We start from the raw sequence: 25,088 nt of genomic DNA, 5'->3' as shown, positions 1-25,088 counted from the left end.
TTAAATAAATAAAGTCAACAAATATACCAAGAGTTCAAAGCTGCGCCTGCAATTTCTTTAATATATATTCTTTTTGAACAAGCAGCACATGCTCCATAGACCTGTTTTGTGTAAAGCCATACTGACAGTCAGTGATTATGGAATGTTTGAGAAATAAATCCGTTCAGACGAACGCGGACAAGTTGCTCTAAATCCCTAGAAAAGTACGGAAGAATAAATACTACAGGCCTGTAGTTTCCTAAAATTTTCGCATCTCCTTTTTCATAAATCACGGCCACCCTCGCTAGTTGGAAGCATAAAATTGGGCTGAGGTAAGTGCGGTGCTGTATATGTACGTTAGACATGGCATCATAATATCGAGAACATATTTCACTGGCCGACTATGAATATTGCGTGCATCAAGACTACAGGTAACTTTTAGCTTTCTATACGTGTCGAAAAAACCTCTGTTTTCATTCGTTGGCGCAAAAAATATATAGGGATGGTATTACTTTGCCACATAGAAAACCAGATATTACAGCGCTGAATTGACTGCGACCTATATTTAATGAGTCAGCAAAATGCAAGCCGGATGTTTTTTTGCCATCAATTACTAAACTTGTGATATTTCTCACATGTGTGTTTCTGTTTAAAAGCACGTTTAGGCGCCCCCATTTTTCTTTTGGTTTCCTAGAAAGATCTTTTTTTCGAATAAGTTCTTATAATAGGTAGGTCTCGCTACCAAATTTCTCTATTCGAGCGGTTACGCAGTCATTTGTACTTTGCCAGAACGTCTGCGTCTTCCGTTTTGATGAACATCACAAACATCTTGTGTTTTATTTTCACTTGCCTTGTAAGCTGACCAGTCATCCAGTGTTTACGAGCACTCTTAGGGGGAGGTATGGACACAATAAGAAAACACTCGTTGTATAAAAAACAAACATTTCTAGAAATTTACGGTAAGCACCCTCAGCTGTGTTTTCTCTGTATACTGCAGACCAATCCACCTAAGCAATGCGGTTCCTGAATTGTTCGAATCTCTCAAGAAATAGAAGTTGCCGCTGAGCCTTTGCATTTGCTTTTGAAAAAAATTGCTATTCAAGAAACAAGAATACAGGCAAGTGATCACTTATGTCTATTGATATGCAGCCCGAAACAAGCGCACAATCACAATTAGTAATCATAAGGTCTGGCGCCGAAGTGCTAGTAGCAGTGACTTGTGTGGCACTACTGATTACATTATGAAAATTAGTGATTGGATGAGCAAGGACAATGGTTTCTGCGTTAGACTGATGGTGCCCAAGTCTATGTTAATGTCTCGAGCTATGCAAGAAGAAAATTTTTCTGCATTGATAAAGAGTATCTCGCATTCAAAGCATTTAAAAATTGTGGATAGGTTTTCCTGAGGCGGGCGATAAACAAAAACAAAATGTTTGGCAGGCCAACTGGATGGTAATCATTTCAATATCAGTGCCACAAAGGCAGTGATCGCGTAACAGTTCACAGACATACTTGATTTTAAGCAGCGTGGCAACGCCTCTCTCACGTTTCGCTGTACGGTTGACATAAAAAGAATTGTAACCAGACATGAGTGTAACATCACTAACTTGTTGATACCACGTTTCGGTTAAGTAGATGACGTCAAACGGGTTTGTAAAGCCCACCAGATAATCGGTCAATTGATCAACTTTATTCACAGCAGGTTGCATGTTGAAATGTACTACAGTCAATCTAATAATTTTCTCTGTGCCAGCATATGCATCAAGCTGCGAGGATGTCAAAAAAGGTGTGTTACCCGCGCGATTTTCTAGAGGTGAGAAAAGAACAAACAAGTGTTGTATGAGGTTCAGTGACGCCGAATTACGTCATTTTGCACAAATCGGCTTGACAGTTGATCCCATTGACATCGGAAGTATCTCTTTTGCGTGCTAGTATGCTGCCCTTCTTTGTCCATGCGCACTTCCAAAACATTTCCCTCTTCCTTCCGATGGCTGCACCAAGAAGGCGTTTGTTGTGGGGTGTCATTAGTTCGTTGACGTAGATCCGTTGCTTGAGCCTCGTGAAGCCGCCCCGCCGCGGTGGTCTAGTGGCTAAGGTACTCGGCTGCTGACCCGCAGGGCGCGGGTTCGCATCCCGGCCGCGGCGGCTGCATTTCCGATGGAGGCGGAAATGTTGTAGGCCCGTGTGCTCAGATTTGGGTGCACGTTAAAGAACCCCAGGTGGTCAAAATTTCCGGAGCCCTCCACTACGGCGTCTCTCATAATCATATAGTGGTTTTGGGACGTTAAACCCCACATATCAATCGAGCCTCGTGAAGCCAATGTCAGTAGTCGACAGGATTGCCTTCATTGCTGCCTCAAGGAAAAGGTTTTGTTTCGTTCTCGCCGTGAACCTGACAATTAGATTAAAATCATAGCGAATTGCCAGCCGTGTTCCCAACCGCAGTATCAGCTCAAGCCATACATCCAACTAGACCACTACTGGACCAAGAGAAGTACAGCTAACTCTTCAGGCTCTTCAGAGTAACCGCATAGATTTCTAGGTTCGTTTGCAACGCCTCCAGAAACCAGCCATCCTCCTCAGGGCCGTTGACGTCTCCGCAAATAGATAACGCATAGCAATACTGTATCAAATTTGTCTAGAAAACCGCCTTCCCAGCAGACGTCGCCACGCAGACCAGCCTTTGCCATCAGATTACAATGTTCTGAAACTAAGGCCGGATATGGACCAGGACGGGTCGCTAAGAGTTGCAGGTCGCTTACAGAAACTTGATGCCCCGCCGCGGTGGTCTAGTGGCTAAGGTACTCGGCTGCTGACCCGCAGGTCGCGGGTTCAAATCCCGGCTGCGGCGGCTGCATTTCCGATGGAGGCGGAAATGTCGAGGCCCGTGTGCTCAGATTTGGGTGCACGTTAAAGAACCCAGGTGGTCAAAATTTCCGGAGCCCTCCACTACGGCGTCTCTCATAATCATATGGTGGTTTTGGGACGTTAAACCCCACAAATCAATCAATCAATTACAGAAACTTGATGGACCAAAGGAGCTTAAACATCCTATTACCAAAATACAACGTGTTTACGAGGCTCCTGGTACGCGTGACGCATGCCCGTCTTTTACACGCCGTTGTTCGAGTTATACGTTTCTGGACCTCTGAACAAGGCTTTGAATTTTAGAGGGCAGACAAACAGCTAAAAGAGGGCTTCAGACGTGCGTGACATGTCGTCGCTGATGTTTGCGTCCAGCGTCAGTCACAGTGGCACCATTGCCGAAAGACCGCATAACGGAGGCGTCACCGTTTGATGTTGTGGGAGTAGACTTTTGCGGCCCACTGTACTACCGCTCTACTCAACAGTTTGCGAAACTTTATATTGCCGTTTCCTCCTGTGGGATGAAGAGGGCAGTGCAGTTACAATTAATCTGGGACATGACAACCCACTCACTCATTTCTTCTTGCCTTTTGCCGATTTACGTCTAGAAGGGTCGTCCCATTTACCGTTTATTCGGATAACGCCGAAACCTTCCGCAGCTGTTCCAAACAACTGCCATTCCTGCTCAGCGAGACCGTGCAAGCCCACGCATGTACCCACCAAATCTACTGGAAGTTCATCGCCGAACGAGCTCCGTGTTGAGGAGGTTTCTGGGAGCGAGTCATACGGACAATTAAGGATGCGCTCAAGCGCTGCCTTGAACGAAGCAGCCTCAGTTACGAAGAGCTGCTCACTGAGCTTGCGGAGCTGGAAGTGATCGTCAACTGCCACCTTCGCACCCAACTCTGCGAGGACACCGAGAATGCAAAGGCACTGACACCATCGCATTTATTAACCGGCAAGCCTGTTGTGGAATTACCAGCAAGCACCAGCGGTAGTTTGCCTAGTTCAACCGCACATGAATTGCGAAGCAGGGTGAGATACAGAGATAGACTTCTGCACTGATCGTGGACACGGTGGAAGAAGGAATATTTACTTCTCCTGTGCTCCGCCAATCACTGCCAGCCGTCGTCTTCGTCCCAGCTGCGCGTAGGTGAATTGGTGGTTGTTAGGGACGACAACGTGCCAGCACTGCAATAGAAGCTCGGCAGAGTAGTCGAGGCGTTTCCAGGCAGGGATGGCCTGGAGAAGTACTTCAAGATCGCCTTCCCCAACTGCCAGAAAGTTCATTGCGCCGCTACACGGTTGTACCCTACGGAGGGAAGCGACCATGCCGTGGTCCCGGGAGGATGTTAAATTTACCGCGGAAAACGTTGGTTGGAAACGCTATGCTGCGCACCGGACGCGCGCTATGCTGTTTATTGCTGAGCACGTAACAAACAAAAGAAGAACGATGTGTTCAAACAGGGCGACGCGGGTGCCCCCCCCCTCCCCCGCAAAAAAACAAGATCTGATTACGCCTTTGTTGTCATGACTAAATAAGCAACGCCATTGGAAGCTGCTATTTACCTATAGAGTCAACAAGCTGGTTTATTGCAAGTATATTATAACATTCTCAAAAATACACATTTCGACGGGTTTTGAGAGAAGTAGTGGCTGGCATACGTTTGATGTACACTTGGATTACTAGTAACGTGCGGGACACAGAGGAGCACACACAGCGCAGAACAAGCACTTGTTTTGTATTTTGTGTTTTTCTCCGTACCATACGTTACTTGCGTAGTTTACACGGGTAATTTCTGTGCTGTTTCGCTGGTCAACTTGTTTTGATGTGCCACCTGAATATTAACTGTTTATTTCTCTGCTCGTATTGTCATTTTAGCGAGACAAGTGCGATGTCCAAATTGCGAAATCCGCACGAAAAGAATGCAATGAGCTCGCTTACGGTATGCGAAAGATTATTCAGACAGGCCTTCGTCCTGAACTGGACATGGAATCGGTCGACGGTGAAGACTATGCTGGTAATCATTATTTGATTTGTTTATTTGTTTGGTTGTTCAATTCTTGGTTTGTTCGTTTATTCATTTCTTATTTCATTTGTTTGTTTCTTTGTTTGCGAATGGAGAATAAATTTCTGGAAGGAGGTGTCATCTTTCGTTTGAAATCCATTTTGTTGCACATTCCCAGGAGGAAACTAATAGACTTCAGTTCGTGCTAGCATGTAATTAGTTTCAAACGTTTAAAAACTTTGCTAATTGTCGGACATCTACTTCTCAGTTTCTCAAGAAAGTAGACGAGAATGTATTCCCCTCCCATTGAAGTAATTGCATGAGCTCAGGGAAACCATTCCGCGATCGGCCATCGTCGAGATTAACAATTCCGTATCGCCTAAACAAACATGTACATATGTTAGAGTGTTCCTCTCCCAAGTGTCGTCAACCAGTTTGAGATGCGTGATTGTTCGCCTTTAATTGCGTGACTTTCTTCTGCGTGGACGGGAAAAAAACAAGGGCCAGCACGTAGGGAAATAATGCTTAACAACGGGGGCTTTAAATATTATTTACTTGAGCTCTATAGGGTGAAGTAATCGTCCTTTTTGGTTTCTAAGAACCACAAAAAGAGATTTATTTTTTACAGAAAAGCAAGGAGATCGGCCAGGGCTACAGTTCTGCACTGGCCTGATTTTCTGGAGAAGGGTGACTAGGGAGTGAAAAAGTTTTGATTAACGATGGTAAAGTAGGGAGATGAGAAGATGGTCTTGTTAGGCTGGGGTAATTCTTCAGACTTGCATCCAGTTTAGTGGCTTCTAAGAACACGACGAGGACTCCTATCACCACATTTGTGCTGCTGGCGTCAGGACAAGGATTAAAGAAACAATGTACTTATTCACTAAATACATGTATTACCCACGTTGCCTTTATCGTCGACCTAAAAGACACTGCAGTTACCTTACAAGATAGTCTTTCCTAACAGAATGGCTAACTACAAATGCCCCACAGTTTAAAAAAATATGGATATTTTAATAGTGATGTTCTTGTTACCTTGAAGTGCTGTAGTCACATCAACGGTAATGATGGCTTTCTTGACCACAGGGCTTTTCGGTGCACTATATATAGAAAGACACTTTCAATCACGACCGCCCTTGCCTCCGTAGAGGTGATTACTCTCATTGTCGATATTCATAGCCACAATATGAAAATACGGAAGCCAGCCTTGCTCCCCGTAATAAATGCAGCGCGGGAGATGAGAGTGGCAGATGAAAGATGCTTGGAACAATAAAGAGCTTTACAGCTGTTTGGGGAACGAATATACACTCAAACCAGGTTTAACGTCACAAGTGATCAGGCGAGACTGCAATAATATTGTTTATTTATAAATACACTGTGACCAAGAGAAACACCACTTCCCCGAAGCAGTACTTGTTATTGTACGGCGTTTAATAACGCACACCCATGATGGTCAGACGTATATAACGTTTAATATGTCTACGGACACAGCGCAACCATGTCGTAGGTTTCCTGAGCAGCTCCTGGAGACTTGGCCAACACTTATCCTGGAAAGGCGCATTGCTATCCTGCAGGAAGCCTTCAGGAAGCCTTCAGGAAGCGATAAGTCACTCAAGGTGACCTTGCAGTCCGCCCCTTTTCACGCTGGTCGTCCAGGATTTCGCGGAACTCTTCGAGGAACATAAAATGTGGTTCTCCACTCGCTTGGTAGTAGCAAGCCAGCCACACATGGTGCCGAGGGAGCTCTGGGCCATCATGTGGTCCGGCAAGAAACCGCGTATGAAAGCACGAGGCTGGATGCAGGTGCGTGGGGAGAGTAGCCGCAGTTGCGTGGCGTAGCTGAGGCCGCGAAGTTGAAGCTGAACGCATGTGCCGGCCTTGAAGCAGCACAGAAAGCTTGCCTCGCCGGCGTGCCCACGATAGCGATTCCACAAGGGCCGAGGGTGACAGCAGGACGCGACCGGAATGCGTTTCGCGAAAAAGGCACAGGTACGGAGCCGATGCACTTTGTGAATGAGCTCAGGGTCATGCATGACGATGTCCCATGCATTTCGCATAAACCTTGCAGATAAGAAACGGCACTTCTCAAACACAAACACCCGGTCTTCGTCGTCACCATGAGCTCTGCGTTTCGATGTGATGTCCGCAGTCTTGCTGTCCGGTGTGAGCACGGTGTCGCTGGGGAGGCTCACGAAGCGAAGACATGCGTAGTCTTGTGTCTTCACGACGCTTTACATCGAACGGGGGAGCCAACAAGGTCTCGGTCGTGCTTGTGGTCAGCTGGCGAAAACCGTGACGAGCACATGCTGAGAAATTCAGGTCGAAGACTTGATACGGAGGCTCCAACCTGATAACGAGCGATCTGACGTGGAACGCCTTACAGAACGAACGACCACGCGCATATGACACGCGCGCTCGCTAAGATCTACGTATCAATTAAGAAAAAGAGAAATGCAAACGAAAGCATCGTGACCGAAAATCCGTTGTGGGTAGTGCTATTCTTACGGGAATCATCATCATCATTATCATACGTGCGGTGCAAGCTTCGCGGTGGCTAGAATAACGCGTGCGCGTGCAAGCCCTGCATCAAAAACTCAATCTATATGTATGCATTAGTGAAAATTTAGCGATATATCCTGTCTCTGGTGCATAGTTCAAGTACTGAAATATATTTGAAATTGCAGTGCACCCACTACGTGGCCGTAGAGGATTATGTGCAGGAAAGTGTGTGCCTTTTGTAGCGGGTGATCGGCTTTAGAGCATAAAATCGTTATTTCTAATCACATGGTTGGACACTTTATTTGACCAACGTTACTAGATCCTTCTTTCAGTTTGCAAACAGCGCCGCCGGTACTAGGTGTCCCCTTTCAATGCAACACCACTAGGGGGCGCGCTCGTCGTTTTTTGACCGGTCTGACGAGGCTCTCAGCGGTTAGACGCACGCCACCGACATGTCGGCGAAGCGAAACACAAGTGCTTCTTCGTAGCGTGCAAGTGTAGTGCAAGAGTGTTTCGTGGCAATCGCTATCATTGTGTGTCTCAGCGAGATCAACGACACTCGCGCAGTTTGTGCTCTCACTGCTGCTTACAGCGATATCATGGTGGCAATTGACGGGTTGTCTCACTCGCTGTCAGCTCTGTTGTGTTATCGTGCCGGTTGTTAGCTGCATAGCTCTCATCCGTCGTGTGACGGTTTTTCGATGTTATAAAACATGCCTCGCTGCTTTGTCACTGGTTACCGAAGCGGCTACGACTCAACAAAATCTGCGACCGAAAAAAGGCATTTTTTCAAGACACCTGTTGATGAGATGGGTAGTTCAACAGCGGCAACGAGTAATACCGAGATTGGATTAAGAACTATCAAGATCTTGCGCTGTGTGCGACTGCCGCTTGCAGGAGGACAATATCTTGAAGGAATAGGTGCACAATGTTCACGGTGAAGTAGCTTTGATACCGCGTGAACAAAAGTAACTTCCAGTTTGTTTGCTGTAGCGTTCAATAAATTGTGTTTAATAAGGCCTTGCTGAACTCATTGTATTTTGCATTTTATAGCCTTATAAAGGACACGCATCTGTTGAATTCATGTGCCATTTTTTTCTTCGAAAAAAAAAAACGTTCGGATCGTAAGTATGAGTTTTCTGGAATGAACATGTTGTTCTAGGCTTCACACTTCGAATATATCCGGTGGCATCAGATGAATGTGGTGTGTGCCTCATCATATAACAATAACTAAGGTCTTACGATTATGAGGCACGTTGTGTAGAAGAGCTTTGAAAAATTTTGCCACCTTTGGTTTCTCTAACATGCACCTTTATTCTAGTGCATAGTCTTCCAGCGTTTACCCTTACGCCCACTGCTACGGTTTTTGAATATATACGTACGGTGGTATTTTAAACAACGAAAATGCAATACAGCTATAATAACAGAATGTCCGCATAATTCAGGCATCGCACTCGTATCTCCGCCATGTGAAACCACATTAGCCGCACAACTGGTGATTTAATTGCCCACTCGTAATAACCCTAGTGCACTATCACGGAAAAGAACTCCCGCAATGCCAAATTATTGGCAATAACTCCGTTTAACACTGTGCATAGGATCCATTACGTCACGGCGACCGGTCAAATGGCATCGCGAGTGCCACCTAGGGAGTGGGAAACAAAAGGGGCCGCGTTTTGCCGCCTCGTCCCAGCGGAGATTGACCACCGAAGAAGAATCTAGTAACGTGGATCTTTCACCTTGTATTGTTGATTTTGCATACAGGACGCGCATGTTTGTAAAGCATCAAAATTACCTTCACTGCATTTCCAAGCAGAGCAAGTCGTTTTCGCTGCATTCACAAGCAGGAGCTTGGCTGTGTGGTAGAATTGAGCATATCAGGGAATTTTCTGGCGAGGGCTGTGCTTACAAAATTTGCGCATCTTGCATTAGTGGCGGAAGGCATGACTAACTTTGAAGCTGGGCGGCTTTCTTTTATCCTCTTTATTTTTTCTCTTCGCTCTGTTTTCGGAAGGGCAAAGCTCCTAAGGGCGTCACGCGTTCATTCCCATTATCGCTTTTAACCACCGCTCATTGAGTCTCCAATCCGGCCATAGATGGCACTCCTTGTACTATAAAACGAATACGTATACGCTTAGAAGTGCAAAATCGCCACACATTAGAGGGCGTTTTGTAGCAAAAAGTAACAATTTAAGGTGAGTTTTATGAAAACAAGATTTTAATAACACGTACGAAGGATGGAGAGATGATCGTGCCACTGCGATTGCGTGTTCTTCGGTGGCGCCGTGTTGGCGCGCGCGCCAAATAAGGCTCGTCGACGGACGGTGAACAGGGCTGCCGAGCGGCGTGCGCGCGGGTCAGTGGCAGCTCGCGCTACAAAAAGCGACCCCTCCATGCGAGCGCGGTAGGCCGAAGCTAGCCGTAATCCTGCGAGGCCGTGCCGCGAGGACCCTGCAGTACGAGCTTAGCCCCCTCATCATCATTCACCTCGGGGATATGCTGTCATTTTCTTTGTTCCTTCTTTATTTACATTTCTGTCTATTTCTATCATTCCCCTATACTATGGACTTTTAACTCTTTCGATCTTTTTCTTTCTCTAAGTGGTGCTTCTCTTTTTAGTTTCTCTCTCTCTGCCTTTCTGGCTGTATGTCTGTTTTTTCTCTATATATAGTTGTTTTCAAGTTTGTTTGTACCTGTTCCTCTTCTTTCCTGTCTTCGTTTTCAATCTATGTCTCCATGTTTCTAAGTATTTCTTGCGCTCTGTGCTGGTTATATCGAACATCCGTGTTACTGCATCTCACGCCGGGCAAGTCGACACGCCCGGCGGGTAAGCGCACGCCAGGTGAACGTGTTTGGGTGGCGAAGCAGAGATGATGGAGAACGCGAAGTAGCATTATAGTGTTTTCGAATGTGAATCGGGGACTTGCCGAGGAAGTGAAAGCCTAGCTTGTCAGACGTTTTAGCCTGTATTATTTTTTTTCCTTCCGCCGAGATTTCTTGTATTTTTTTTCAATAGATGAAGCAAAGTAAAATGTGTAAACAGCTCTGTGGTTACTTGAAAGGAGACGTCGCTATTGAGGGCAATGGCCATAGGCGTACCCAAGGGGCGGGGACGGGCGCAGAGGCAGGAGGGGGGGGGGGCTGCTAGTCTCTTGGGGCGCAAGGGCTGCCGCGAATTTGCATAAAAGTGGAGGAAGCACTGCGATGACCTTCGGCCTAAAGGCCCCAAAACATCGCAAAATAGAAACATTCTCCTTCTTCACTCTAGTTTTTCCTCGGCCTCCTCTCCTCCGCACTCTGTTTTCGAATGTGGCGCAACCTGGCTTGCTCCTGCATAGCAGAAGGCTTCTCTTGATGAGAGCGCTTGCTTGCCAGACAGCGCGATGAGAGTAATCGCGCCAGCTGTTCGACTAATCCTAAAATTATATAAACGTGTGCAACCTTGGCGCACGACAGTTCTCTGTAGTGCCTCATACGGTATACAATATGTGCAGAGAGCACACAAAATGACTGTCGGAGAAAACAACAGCTCGCGTCAACGCGGGATGGCGAAGTCGCCGATGGACAATTAGCGTTTGTTGAGGCATCTAAGTTTTTAACCCTAATAATGTGGTATAAGGCGTACGCCGTGTATAGTTAACGCATTAGAACAGCTGTAGTTGCTTTGTGAGGTGGTTATACAATATAATCATATTTTGCAAGTGCGAATTGAGGACGTATCTGACTTGCGAACTGCACCATTGAAAGAACGAGCTAGAGAATTAATCAACTAGCATGTCACCGTACCTTGCGAGAGCTTCTGTCGCGAAGTTATACTTTCACACGAAATAGTATGTTAACCATCGCACGAAATGGCACGTACACGTGACGTTCGTAAACGATGCAAGCACCAACGACTCGAAGGCATGGATTCTTCGCTTAGCTGCCCTCCCATGGAAAGTTCCTTGGCTGAACAGTCCTCGTAAGACAGCCAGAGAAAGCAACTTCCTCTGAAATATACGAGAACACAACAAAGGCCAATGGAGGCTACCCATTTTGAGTTTATGCACTATTTTTGTTTATTTTGAAGAGCTGCGTGGTATCTGAAGATTCGCAATAACATTTTCGATCGTCCTTTTGCGTGCGTGCTAAGCGCACAAGCCGGCGCCGATTATCAAGTAGTAAACGTAATCATAAATTGGGAACAACAACAACAACAAAAAAAAAAACAGACCCCGCAACTATTTATTGAAACCTGTGTGAGGGGTGGCAGCGTACTGCACAATAATTGCGACTTGTCTGGTGCGTTAGAGCGGAAATAAAGCTAATAAAGCAAACTTCGACAAATATTCAAAGTGAGAGACTCGCAACTTCACAAAATTGAGTCTAAAGCGGCCGGATCTATGCAACGAGGTGTTATGTCGCAACTCGTTGCGCTTTACGGGTGGTATCATGCAGAGCTTTGCTGTTGCTATACTTGTTTTGGCAAAAGAAGCTGCACCAGCCGCAGATGGCAACCACCAGGGACATAATTATTCGGTGAAAAGTATTTCACACCACAAAGCACCCGGAAGCTCAAGTTCATATCCGCCAAAAAATTTGCGCTTTACCACAGTGAGTCCGCGTTTCGAGAGCAAAGATGGTAGTCGAGAGCGACTGTAACAAACCGACGCGCGTCGAGCTGTCTCATTTGACGGCATGTAGCCAATAGGGGGTATACATTGACGCGCATTGCGCGACGCGTTATGGGAAAATTCAACAATTTGAAGTTTTCAGTCAGCCGGTGGAACACGGGAAACACGTTAACGGGAGCACTCAGGAAACTTATCATGGTCGTGTATTCTAATACTGCGTGCGGCAATGATTTACTGTGCGATAGTCGGTTGCACCAGCCGTGCGCAGAGCAAACAGATGAAAATAAAAAGCAGCAGCAAAGAAAGTCCCGAAAGTGCGCGCTACGTAGTTCGAGAAGACAAGGCTCCTGTCGGAAGAGCATTGTCGTGAGTGGATCGTCCGGATGAACCGCCCGGTAACGACTGACATCGACAAGTACCGAGGGTGTTAAATACGTTTTATATCGGATACTTAAGCGTCATTTCGCAAGTTTAGCACCGTGTGTAGAAAAAAAACAAAGAAAAACAAGAGACCGAGTGGCAACATCACTGTGCTCACTGCGTGAAGAAAATTGCGATGCGCCTTTAAGATGTATGTAGGGCGTAGCGGGGTAAAAAAAAATATGTATCGTGGGAGCTTAAGTTAACAGCAGCTTATTAGCAATAAAACAATAAATATTGTCAAGGTTGCTGCTTTTGAGAGAGCGACGTAGCATGGCATGCGAAAAAAAAAGAGGGGGGGGGGCTGTGGAAAGAAACTTTTTCGTGGTAGCTCGCAAGCTAGCAGTCGTTCGGGCTGCACGTCAGAACGACGCCCAAGAAAATTTCGAGCCCAGACTGCAAAAGCACTGTTGGATAAGTCACACCCAAGTGAAACATTGAGAATTCAGCTGTGTGTGTGTGTGTGTTTGTGTGTGTGTGTGTGTGTGTGTGTGTGTGTGTGTGTGTGTGTGTGTGTGTGTGTGTGTGTGTGTGTGTGTGTGTGTGTGTGTGTGTGTGTGTGTGTGTGTGTGTGTGTGTGTGTGTGTGTGTGTGTGTGTGTGTGTGTGCGCGCGCGCGCGCTCACGCATTTCGACACCCCCTTTTCTCGCACGCAGGTTCACTTACCAAACTCCGTGACGACTGTGGTCGTACATGTCTGTGTATCAAAAACGTCTTTTCTTTTAAAACGCAGGTTCACCTGCCAAGCTTTTTGATGAATGTAGCCTTGACTGGTCTTCTTCACTAAACCTGGGCTATGAAACAACGCCTGCCAACACGAAGGCAGGTACAATTACCTGAAAACACGGCTAAACCGGAGCCAGCAACAAGTCTCTGCAGGTGAAAATTGGCTATAGTATTTTATATCCACTTACATTTGCCTGTAAAAACAACGTAGATGATTTTTTTTTTTCAAGTTGCAAGTGTGGACATCCCAGGTGGAATAAGCGTGGACAAGAAGCGAGCAGTGCCTGACAGGGAACTTTGCCACCGTAATTTTCTTCTTCGAGGCCTTCAACATCCAATAAAATGAATCTGTCAAGTTACATTTACCAGGCGTATTCAAAATACCATGCTGTTTTATCAGCTAATGCGTTTTTCCTGGCCTGTCATTGTAGCCACTCAATTTATATTCCACCTAATGAGCTTCTGAAACTGAATTGTCTGTTATGCATTTCTTTTCTGGCTAGGCATCAGCTGCCAAACAGATTCGACAGGCAACGACATCCAGCACCTTCAAGATGCGACACCCAATCTGCAGAACGAGCTCACAAATGTCACGCTGAACTTGTCAGCATCTAAATTCTCGGAAGACAGCTTTAGGGAAAATGACAAAAAAGTGGCATTCTACGCCAGTTCTCCTTATTTTGTAATGTTGCTTTCATTGTTCAACATTCTGAAAGATCACGCCTCACAATGCTGAAGGAATGCCCTCTACCAGTTCGATGAAATGATGTTATTTCTTTATGATGCTGAGGTTGGGGCTCCACACTCAGGATCTTACATATCGTTTTAATGTGTCACAGCCCACTGCATGTAGAATCATTGAAAAGTGACTAGATGTCTGCTATGACCGGTTCGGTTTACGGATGTATTGGCCAGAGAAAGAACACATTATGAAAACTATGCCAGTTGCTTTTTTTAGAATGTCGGCTTGAAGGTACGGGTAATCTTGGATTGTTTTTAAATATTCATTTAGATACCCAGCTCATTATTACAAGGGCAGAGACACTGTCACAATACGAACTCCACAATACCGTGAAATTTTTTATAGGCATCTGTCCACCAGCCATGATTACATTCATTTCAAAATCCTTTGGTGGACGTGACAGTGATGATGATGATGTGTAGGGCTTATTGGCACAAGGGTCAATCGATGGCCAAAGAGCGCTATTTCAGTGACTAGAGATATGGACAATGATATGATGCGTGGCTGTATAGGGGCCTTAAGATTTCTCGAGCTAACGTGGGTAAAAATATAACTATTAAAATCATGGCAATGGCGTGATATGCATAGTAAAAACGGGTGACAAAATGTTTTGATAGTAATATCGTGTGTAAAACTATTTTGCACTAGCACAAATGCTTCGGCAGCGCTAAAATGTCATGAGGACATGTCTTAAAAAAGCTAGCAACGATTTATGAGTGAAAAGTGGTTATCCACCGACGAACATGGCAGGGTGTAATTGTATATGTTGTCGGTGGGGTAATGAAAAGTGTTGTCTTCTTAGAGTGTCAATTGTTCACACTGGATTAAAATGTGAAGACCTGTTAGTGCTTCTCCACATCTGTCACACAATGGTGGATCGCCACCGGACAAAAGATATGAGTGTGTCGTGTATGTGTGTCCTATCCTGAACCTCGTTAGTGTTACCTCATTTCGACGTGATTTTGATACTGGCAGCCAATGACCAAGGTGTGGCTTAATCATGTGTAGTTTGTTTTGTGTGTGTGTCTGTCCCACTCGCTCTGCCAGCAGTTCCTGAGCTTTCGTTTGATAGACGGTTTAAGATCAAGGGCCGGGATAGATATGAGTGTAGTGGCAGTGCTTTCGTGGACGGATGCAGCAAGCGGATCCGCCATCACACTGCCTTGGATATCACGGTGCCTGGTACCCAGCACACTACAACATGTTGTTTGAGTGTGTAGAGTGTGCATAAAATAAGTAAAGTGAGATGACAACATGTTTTTTTTGTTTTTAATTGTTTGCAGTGCTGTTACCACACTGAGGGAGTCCGTATTAATGACTGCTTTTTGTAGTTGTAATTTTTTGATGCGTTTAGCGGCGACAAGTCTCGCGTAAGCTACCGCTGTGAAGATACTTGTGTCTGGACGTAGAGAGCCAGCATACGAGAAGGATGGGCCGACCGCAGCGTAGGACACAGAGGAGTTAGACTAAGAGGCATCTGTAAAGAACTCGGGACGTGTGCATTTGTGTTGATGTTCCAGGCAGTATGTTCGGCTATGCACAATGGGCGTGTGTGTTTTAACTTCTAGGCAAGACACATCGCAGTCGATAATCTGCCTCAGCCATGGTGGCGGGTATTCTACAGGAGTCATTAAACTGTAATCAAGTGACACACCAGTTTCCTCAGCTAGACCTTTCAGGCGAACTGAGTAGGGCTGCTTCATCGAAGGCCTGTTTTGAAACAGAATGGAGCTCGACAAATCATTAATATTGGAGTATGAGGGGTGCTTCTTGTGTGCTTTCACCTTAAAGAAATATACAAAGGACATGTAAGTTGTCTGCAGATGAAGCGACCACTCATTTGACTCAACGTAAAGGCTTTCTGCGGGGCTTGTGCGAAAAGCACCCGTAGAAAGGCGGATGCCTAAATTGTGCGTGGGGTTCAGCATCTTCAAAGCACTTTGAGTCGCAGACTGACGAAAAACGGCCCCATAGTCTAAGCGGGTGCGATTGAGGCTTCTATACAAATTTATGAGACATTGCCTGTCACTACACCACGTAGTACGTGACAACACTTTCAGAACATTTATGGCTTTTACACATTTCGTTATTAAATACTCGATGTTCGGTATGAAGGTTAGCTTGTGGTACAAGATTAGGCCCAAAAATTTATTCTTGGCATTAACAGACAGACGTTGATCAGTCAGTTGAATGTTAGGTTCTGAGTGCATGCCTCTCTTTCGGGAGAACAAGACACCCGTGCTTTTTTGTGGGTTCAGTCAGAATACATTTTCTTCTGCCCATTTGGAGACCTTGTTTAAATCTAGCTGAACCTGCCGCTCACACATTGCCAGGTTGTATGCCTTAAAGCCAAGCTGGACGTCATCGACATAACTACAACAGAACATACTGCGGGGGATGAGCAGGCGCAAGGAATTAATTTTGATAATAAAAAGTGTACAACTAAGTACACCGCCTTGTGGTACTCCCGTTTCTTGGACAAATGTTTCTGTGAGAACACTGCCCACACAGACACGGAATGTCCGATAGGACAAGTAACTCTAGATTATGGAAAGCATTCTGCCGCGCACTCCCAGGTGAGACAAATCTCTTAATATGCCAAAACGCTATGTTGTGTCGTAAGCCTTCTCAATATCGAGGAACACAGAAACGAAGTATTTTTGTGGACGAAAGCATCTCGGATCTCTGACTCTATACGCACCAGACGGTCGGTGGTGAATCTACCCTCTCGAAACCCACACTCGAATCGGTCGAGCAGATTGTGTGTTTCAAGAAAATCTAAAAGTTGGCGGTTGATCAACTTTTCAAAAAGTTTACAAAGGCAGCTTGTAAGCGCAGTGGGCCTATAGACTGAAACTGAGAAAGGGTCTTTGCCCTCTATTAATAATGGGAAAAATTATAGCCTCTTTCCAAATAATAGGGATAGCGCCAGAGAACCAGGTAGCATTGTACAGGCAAAGTAGGGTTTCTTGCTTTTCGATTGGTAGGTTTTTCAACATTTCGTACACCACACGATCAGAGTCTAGGGCGGAATGCCTGCAGGAGTTAGTGATGTTTGGAGCTCAGCTAAGCTGAAAGCTTGGTTGTTTGCTTCGTGTTTTGTACATTTGTGTTCTAGTTTCTGCTTTCAATTCTTGTTTTGTATCTTTGGAAAGCTTCACTATAGTGTGACGAGCCGGAGACTTTTTCGAAGTGTGCGCTGAGAAAGTTTTGTGGATCTTCCAAGCTGTTGCCTTGTGTGTTTACGATAGGGAGTGAATGTACTTGTATTCCTGCTATTCTCCTAATCAAGTTCCAGAGTTTAGCCTCCTGTGTATGTGAATATATGCCTGAAATAAAGTTGTGCCAACTTTTCATTCTTGCCTGTCGGCGCGTCCTCCTGCCTTCAGACTTTATGTTTTTAAAATTTGTAAGATTCTCCGCCATCGGAGAATCTCGAACCAGCTTTCATGCTTTATTTTGCTTTCTACGTGCATTCTGACACTCACTGTTCTAACAAGGAACGTGTAGCCTGGTAGAGCATCCAGCTTGTGGGATACAATATGTTGCAGCATCAATAAGAAGTCCTGTCAGGAAGTGTACTGCTGCACCTATACTTAATTGACATATGTCCGACCAACCTAATCAAGTAGCTCCTCTGAATTTTTCCCAGTCCGCTTTGTCTGTCTGCCATCTGGGAACATGATGGGAACTTTTTTCTAGTGGTGTACTTAGAATGATCGGAAAGTGATCACTTCCGAAAGGATTGCTGATTACTTTCCACTGAAGCAGGGGTACAAGCGATGAGGACACAATGCTGAGATCTATGCATGAGTAGGTTTTGTTGGCGAGGTTAAAATATGTTGGCTCTTTTCTATCCAACAGACACGCACCCGAAGAAAAAAAGAACTGTTCGATTAGACGACCTCGTGCATCGCAGCGAGAGTCGCCCCCTAAACCATTGTGTGCACTGAAGTCCCCAAGGACCACATAAGGATCCGGTAGTTCATGTATCAGTGACTGGAATTCGTGTTTTTCGACACGGTACTGTGGAAGTATGTAAAGAGAGCAGATGGTTACAAGTTTCTTCAAAATAACTACTCGAACAGCCACTGCAAGGAATGTTTGTAGTGGTAGATGTGTACATGCTACGCCCTTATCAACTATAATGGCCACACCAACAGATGACGCTACAGCGTCATTGCTGTCCTTTCTGAATATTACATAACGACGTAGAAATTTGGTGTTCCTGGAGTTTAAGTGTGTCTCTTGTACACACAGCACTTTTGGGGAATGTTTGAGTAAGAGTTCCTGAGTATCGTCGTGGTTTCTAAGCAGTCCTTTCACGTTCCATTGTATTATTTGTGTATCCATTATGAGTGTAAATGAGTGCTGTGTGTACTAAAGAAGTATTGCATAAAGTGAAAAGCCTTTGTCAGGCCACGTAATAATGGTTTTTGATTTTCTGGCGCGCTCCAAAGAGTCGCGCCTGTCCTTCGGTGCCGAAGACTCCGTTGGACGACTTGCTGTTGTGTCCATCAAATCGGACGAGGCGCTGGATGCCCAGCCTCGGTTCGCGCGTGACAGCACGGAGCTAGGTCTTAGGGCTATCTGTCGAGACAGAAGGCCCTGGGACTTAGAGACCTGAGCCCTGGAAGCCTTTTGGTGGCGGAAGAGCCTGTGCTACTTCCACTGAGAGGGTGAATGCGCTGCCGCTCATCCACTCTGTGTGGTACGTGCGGGCGCCGCGGATTTTGGTGGCACTGCCCCCTTTTGTGCCACCTCCGCGAACGAAGGATTAGTAGACGCTTGCGCGCCTCCCTAAATGAGATGTTTTCATTTACTTTCAGTGTGAGTACTTCTTTTTCATGTTTCTATGTAGGGCATGTGCGAGAGCAAGCGGGGTGTCCACCATCGCAGTTCGCGCAGTGGATATACTGTGGTCTATAGCGTGTTCATGCGAACTGCACTTTGCACAGGTTTGACGGCCGCAGCAGCTCTGAAAACCATGGCCGAATCGCTGGCACTTCAAACAACGCCTGGAGTGGGGGATTTAGGTTCGAACCTTTAACTTCAAAGAGTCTCTTTCGATATATTCTGGAAGTGTGCTTGTGCAAAATGTAAGAATAGGGTGCTTGGTCGGGGTTTTTTTGTTGTTGTTGTCATGCCTTATCCTAATTCTCTGTACATGCGTTACATGCTGTTTGTTGTAGGCCTCAAGGAGCTCGCTCTCTGTCAGGATAATTAGGTCTTGATCAGACACTAACCCCGCCGCGGTGGTCTAGTGGCTAAGGTACTCGTCTGCTGACCCGCTGGTCGCGGGTTTGAATCCCGGCTGCGGCTGCTGCATTTCCGATGGAGGCGGAAATATTGTAGGCCCGTGTGCTCAGATTTGGGTGCACGTTAAAGAACCCCAGGTGGTCGAAATTTCCGGAGCCCTCCACCACGACGTCTTTCATAATCATATGGTGCTTTTGGGACGTTAAACCCCACATATCAATCAATCAATTGATCAGACACTATGCCTCGGGAACGGTTCAGGGAATGGTGTGGTGTGATAGGTACAGGTGTGATTCCAAAAGAGGTAAGTTTTGCCAAATTTTCATACTGGGTTTTGGTTGGGACTTCGAGAAGAAGGTCCGCACTAGCCATACGTGTAGCTTGATACCATGGACCAAGGGTACTGGTGAGACATTTGAAAACGACAAACGTAGAGATGGTTCTTGCGTTCTTTTCTTGTGTTTCACAGTGGATCACATGGAAGCGCGGGAGAATTTCTTTGGCTTTATGAATACATTCAGTGTTGTTTCGGTGCGCCTCCTCTTAGAAAGAGGGCGATCAGACAGTTTAGTAAATGAAAAAAGAGGCCATAAAGTATATATGAATTCTGCAGCCATGCCAGCCACCCACCATCAAGCCCAACATGGGGACGCGGCAGCACAATTAAAAGGCATGCCAGCGCCAGCTGTACAAAGCAACTATAACCCAATAATATATGACAAAGAGAGCGCATATATTGTCACGTGCGTCGTCGTCACTAGAAGCCACAGAAGACGAGGGTGCGGCAGACAAGGTTTATTAGTAAGGAGGCGTACTTGTGCCTCACGCTTAGGACACAAAAGGAAAACTAACAGGATCGGAGCGGCGTGCCTATGCACAGTTGCCGTTCCACCAAAAGAACAACCCACAGCTTATGCGCTGCCAGTTATTTAAGCGCTGAAAAGACAACACAGAACATGCGCACATCTATCATCAGATACTGCACTGTCTGATACGATGGGCCCATCGGAAGTTAATCGCAGTCCGCTCTAGCCTATCTAAATGACGCGACGGCTGTCGCTCTATAGTGGCAGCTGCGCAGAACGGCATGGCACGTGGCATTGCTCCCCCCTTCAAAAAACATCGCCTCGATGTTGAAAGCAAGCACTGAAGTCATGAGGCACTGAAGTTTTCACAAAAAAAATAGAGGAACAAGCGCACATGTCTGCTAGCGCGCATAATAGGGTTTCAAACGCACGACGTGAATAATTTCGGACCGCACACGTCGACGCTGGGAGTCTGTCACACCATCCGGGACGATTTCATAGATCAGTGGCCCTACGCGACGAACAATTTTGTAAGGGCCAAAATAACGCCGCCGAAGCTTTTCGCTGAGGCCTCGTCGGCGAACTGGTGCCCATAGCCAAACTTGTTCGCCGGGTGTGTATTCCTGATGGCGGTGTCGCAGGTTGTAGTGTCGGGCATCCGTCGCTTGCTTGGTTGCCGTTCGCAGTCGAGCCAGCTGCCTGGCCTCTTCAGCGCGTTGTTGAAATATCGCTACGTCCGGGTTCGGGTCGCCTTCGTTTAGGTGCGGCACCATTGCGTCCAGAGTCGTTGTCACTTCCCGTCCGTAAACAAGAGCGAATGGTGTCTGCCCGGTTGTCTCCTGGGTGGCCGTATTATATGCGAAGGTGACATATGGGAGCACTTCATCCCATGTTTTATGTTCGACATCGACGTACATCGACATCATGTCCGCCAGGGTCTTGTTGAGCCGTTCTGTGAGACCGTTAGTTTGCGGGTGGTATGCGGTAGTTCGGCGATGAGTGGTGTGGCTGTACCGCAAAATGGCTCTCATCAGCTCGCAACAGAAGGCTGTCCCTCTGTCAGTGATAAGGACCTGAGGTGCACCATGGCGCAGGACAATTTGGTGAACGAAGAAGCTGGCGGCTTCTTCAGCAGTGGCTCGAGCAAGGGCGCGGGTTTCTGCGTAGCGAGTCAGGTAATCTGTCGCCACAATGATCCACTTATTTCCTGCGGTAGACGTCGGGAAGGGTCCCAGAAAGTCCATTCCGATTTGTTCGAAGGGCCTTGTTGAGGGTTGAAGTGGCTGGAGTAGTCCAGCGGGTTTTGTTGGCGGTCTCTTGCGGCATTGACACTCTCGGCACGTCCGTACGTAATGCTTGACGTCTTCTAGAATGCGCGGCCAGTAGTAACGCTCACGGATCCGCGAAAGCGTTCGTGTACACCCAAGATGCCCGGAGGTTGGTTCGTCATGTGACGCCTGCAAGATTTCCTCACGCAATGACGACGGCACGACGAGAAGGTAGGTGCTCTTCCTAGAGTCGAAGTTCTTTTTCACAAGGACACCGTCTTTTAAGCAGAATGTGTGAAGAGCACGCCTGAAAGTTTTGGGTATCTCCATACGTTTTCCTTCAAGATGTTCAATGAGACAGTTCAGTTCAGGGTCGGCCCGTTGTTGGGCGGCTAAGTCGGAAGCGGTGATCGTGCCCAGAAAACTGGCATCGTCGTCTGCACACGGTGGTGGTTGCTCAACCGGGGCTCGAGACAGACAATCTGCGTCGGAATGCTTTCTTCCATTCTTGTGCACTACCGATATGTCGAACTCCTGGAGCCGCAAGCTCCACCTTGCGAGACGTCCGGATGGATCCTTTAGGTTCGCAAGCCAGCATAAAGCATGGTGGTCGGTAATGACGGTAAAAGGCCTGCCGTACAAATATGGGCGGAATTTGGAAGTTGCCCACACAATTGCCAAGCATTCCTTTTCGGTCGTGGAATAATTGTACTCTGCCTTAGACAAAGATCGACTGGCGTAGGCGATGACGTGTTCTTGTCCATCCCGCCTTTGAACAAGAACGGCACCGAGGCCGACACTGCTGGCGTCGGTGTGGATTTCTGTTGCCGCGTTCTCGTCAAAGTGGGCCAAAATGGGGGGCACTTGAAGACGTCTTTTGAGCTCCCGAAACGCTTCTTCTTGGGGTGATTCCCACACAAACGGGCTGTCTTCTTTTGTTAGACGTGTCAGGGGCTCGGAGACCTGCGAGAAGTCCTTGAGAAAGCGCCTATAGTACGTGCAAAGTCCGAGGAAGCTTCGGAGGCTCTTCTTTTCGCGGGGCTGCGGGAAGTCTCGAACTGCAGCTGTCTTCTCTGGGTCTGGTAGAACGCCGGCAGAACTGACGACGTGACCGAGGAACTTCAGCTGCTCGTAGGCAAAACGGCATTTTTCGGGCTTTAACGTAAGTCCTGAAGCCTTAAGTGCATCAAGTACCACTTTTAACCTGCTGATGTGTTCCTCGAAAAATGGAGCGAAGACTATGATGTCGTCCAAATACACCAAACACGTTTGCCATTTCAGGCCAGCCAATACGGTGTCCATTACCCTTTGGAAAGTTGCCGGGGCAGTGCAAAGTCCAAATGGCATGACTTTAAACTGGTATAGTCCATCTGGTGTAATAAACGCCGTCTTTTCGCGATCCCTTTCGTCAACTTCCACCTGCCAGTAGCCAGTCCTTAGATCCATAGATGAAAAGTATCTGGCATTGCAGAGACGATCGAGGGCGTCATCGATTCGAGAGAGCGGATAAACGTCCTTTCTCGTTACCTTATTGAGTCGGCGATAGTCGACGCAGAATCTTGGAGTGCCGTCCCGTTTTTTCACGATCACTACAGGGGAAGCCCACGGGCTTTGGGAGGGCTCAATGATGTTGTCGTGAAGCATTTCTTGTACCTGTTTCCGGATTGCCTCGCGCTCTTTCATGGACACACGGTACGGCGATTGATGACTTGGTTGCACATTTTCATCAGTTATGATGCGATGTTTTACAAGCGTTGTCTGGCGGATCTTGGGTGACGTGGCGAAACAATCCTGGTAGCTATAGAGCAGTTTCCGCAGCCTTTCATGTCTTTCCAGGGGCAACGCCGGATTCACGTTAAAGAACACGTCGTGTGTACGAGGATGGAGTGTGTCGTCGATCGTGAGTACATCGCTTATGTCCGGGATGGTCTCGAATAGTGCCACAGTGGTGCCCTTTGCAAGGTGACGATATTCCGAGCAGAAATTAGTGATTAGTACACTGACGGTTCCTTCAACGATGTGAAGGATTCCTCTGGCGATAGCCAAACCTTTTTCAAAGAGCAAACTCTGGTTGGCCTCGACCAAACCTTCCGCGCAGATGCAGCAGTCAGCGCCCACGGGGATGACAGCACTCGAGCGTGGTGGCATAGTGACGTGCTCGTCGAGAATCATTAGCGCCGCTGATAACGCAGGACTTGGATTTCGCGTGACGCCCGTATCTGGTGACAGGGTGATTGTTTGCGCTTGAAGATCTATGATTGCTTTGTTTGCCGAAAGGAAGTCTGCACCGAGAATGACGTTCCGAGAGCACTGGTCCAGGACGACGAAAACAGTAGGGTACGTATGCCCTTCCACATCCACACGAGCTGTGCATCTTCCCTTTGGTGTTATGACGTGACCGCCTGCTGTTCGTACCTGCGGGCCTTCCCACGAAGTCAGCACCTTCTTCAACTGGTCGGCGAACACCGCACTCATGACGGAGAAGTCAGCACCGGTATCAACCAACGCAATTACGTCCCGGTTGTCGATTTTCACTGCCAGATCGGTCGATTTTACCTTGGCGTTGCAGGTCTGTCGTGGTGTACTGTTGCGGCTTGAACGGAACTTAGTGCTCGTATGTCGCTCGTGTTTCTCACATGCTGCAGGTAGTGTTGCTCCACTGGGACTTTCGGGCGGGGGAGGTTCTTCAGAGGTGCGCCGGGCAGCAACCACACCTCCATTGGTTGCCGTCTTTTGTTTCCCAAATGAGGGCTAGGGGATCTTCCCCGTGATGCTCCTGTGTTGGCAGGGTGTGGCGATGGGTAACGGCGAGACGAAGGCGACGGTGACCTGCGGCGGCCCGCTGGCAAACTTTGTCGCTGCAAATAGTCTTCAATCTCAGCTGGCCTTTGACCAGGTTGCGGACGTGAAGCGCCGACGTGAAATCCACGTAATCCGAGGTTCCTATAGAAACAGTTACGATACAAGTGGCCAGGTTCACCGCAGTGGAAGCACAGCGGGCGATGGTCATCAGTCCTCCACACGTCGGACTTTCTAGGGACGGCTCTCTCGGCAGGTGGTCGGTAGACATTTGGTTGTGGGCGTGGCGGTGGAGAGTACGTCGGTTGGGCGGGGCGCACCGGGTTGCGCGCGGCAGCGGCGTACGACATGATTTGTGGTCCTCGTGGAGCCCACTCAGGCTCCTGGCTTGGTGGAACTAATGGTCCGGTTCCCAGCGCCTGTTGAACTTCTTGTCTGACGACATCGCTCAAGGTCGCCACTTGAGGAAAAGAACTCGGGAACATCTTCCGTAGTTCCTCTTGCACAACGGCCTTTATGGTGTCCCGAAGGTCGCTGACGGTTACAGCATTAAGCTCGACTGGCGACGTACCGCTTACCGGAGCAGGGCGCCCATACTGTCTCCGCCGCACATCGAGAATCTTTTCCATGGCGGCTGCTTCCGTTACAAATTGGGAGACAGTTTGCGGTGGATTGCGCATTAATCCAGCAAAAAGTTCTTCCTTCACTCCTCTGATAAGGAATCCAAGACCAAACAGATGCTTCATTTCTTCGACGAAGACAGCGACGCTCTCGTTAGGCAGCTGGAAGCGTGAATGCAGCTGCCTCTCCGCCCGTTCCTTGCGAGCGACGCTTGAAAACGTCCGAAGAAGGCTGCCTTTGAAGTCCTCCCACGTCCTAAGCACGGATTAGTGGTTGATAAACTAGGTACGCGCAGACTCTTCCAGTGTGAAGTAGACCCACTGCAACTTCGCTTCGTCATCCCACTTGATGATGGCCGCCACGCGCACGAACTGTTCCAGCCAGTCCTCGGGGTCGTCGCACTGCGTTCCGCGGAATTTAGGGGGTTCACGGGGTTGCTGCAATACGACGGCTGTTGGCAACTGGGCTTCACTCATCTTGACAGG

Source organism: Rhipicephalus microplus, chromosome X (assembly GCF_043290135.1).
Source record: "Rhipicephalus microplus isolate Deutch F79 chromosome X, USDA_Rmic, whole genome shotgun sequence".
In the NCBI taxonomy this organism is placed as follows: domain Eukaryota; kingdom Metazoa; phylum Arthropoda; class Arachnida; order Ixodida; family Ixodidae; genus Rhipicephalus; species Rhipicephalus microplus.
This window is presented reverse-complemented; position numbering follows the sequence as displayed.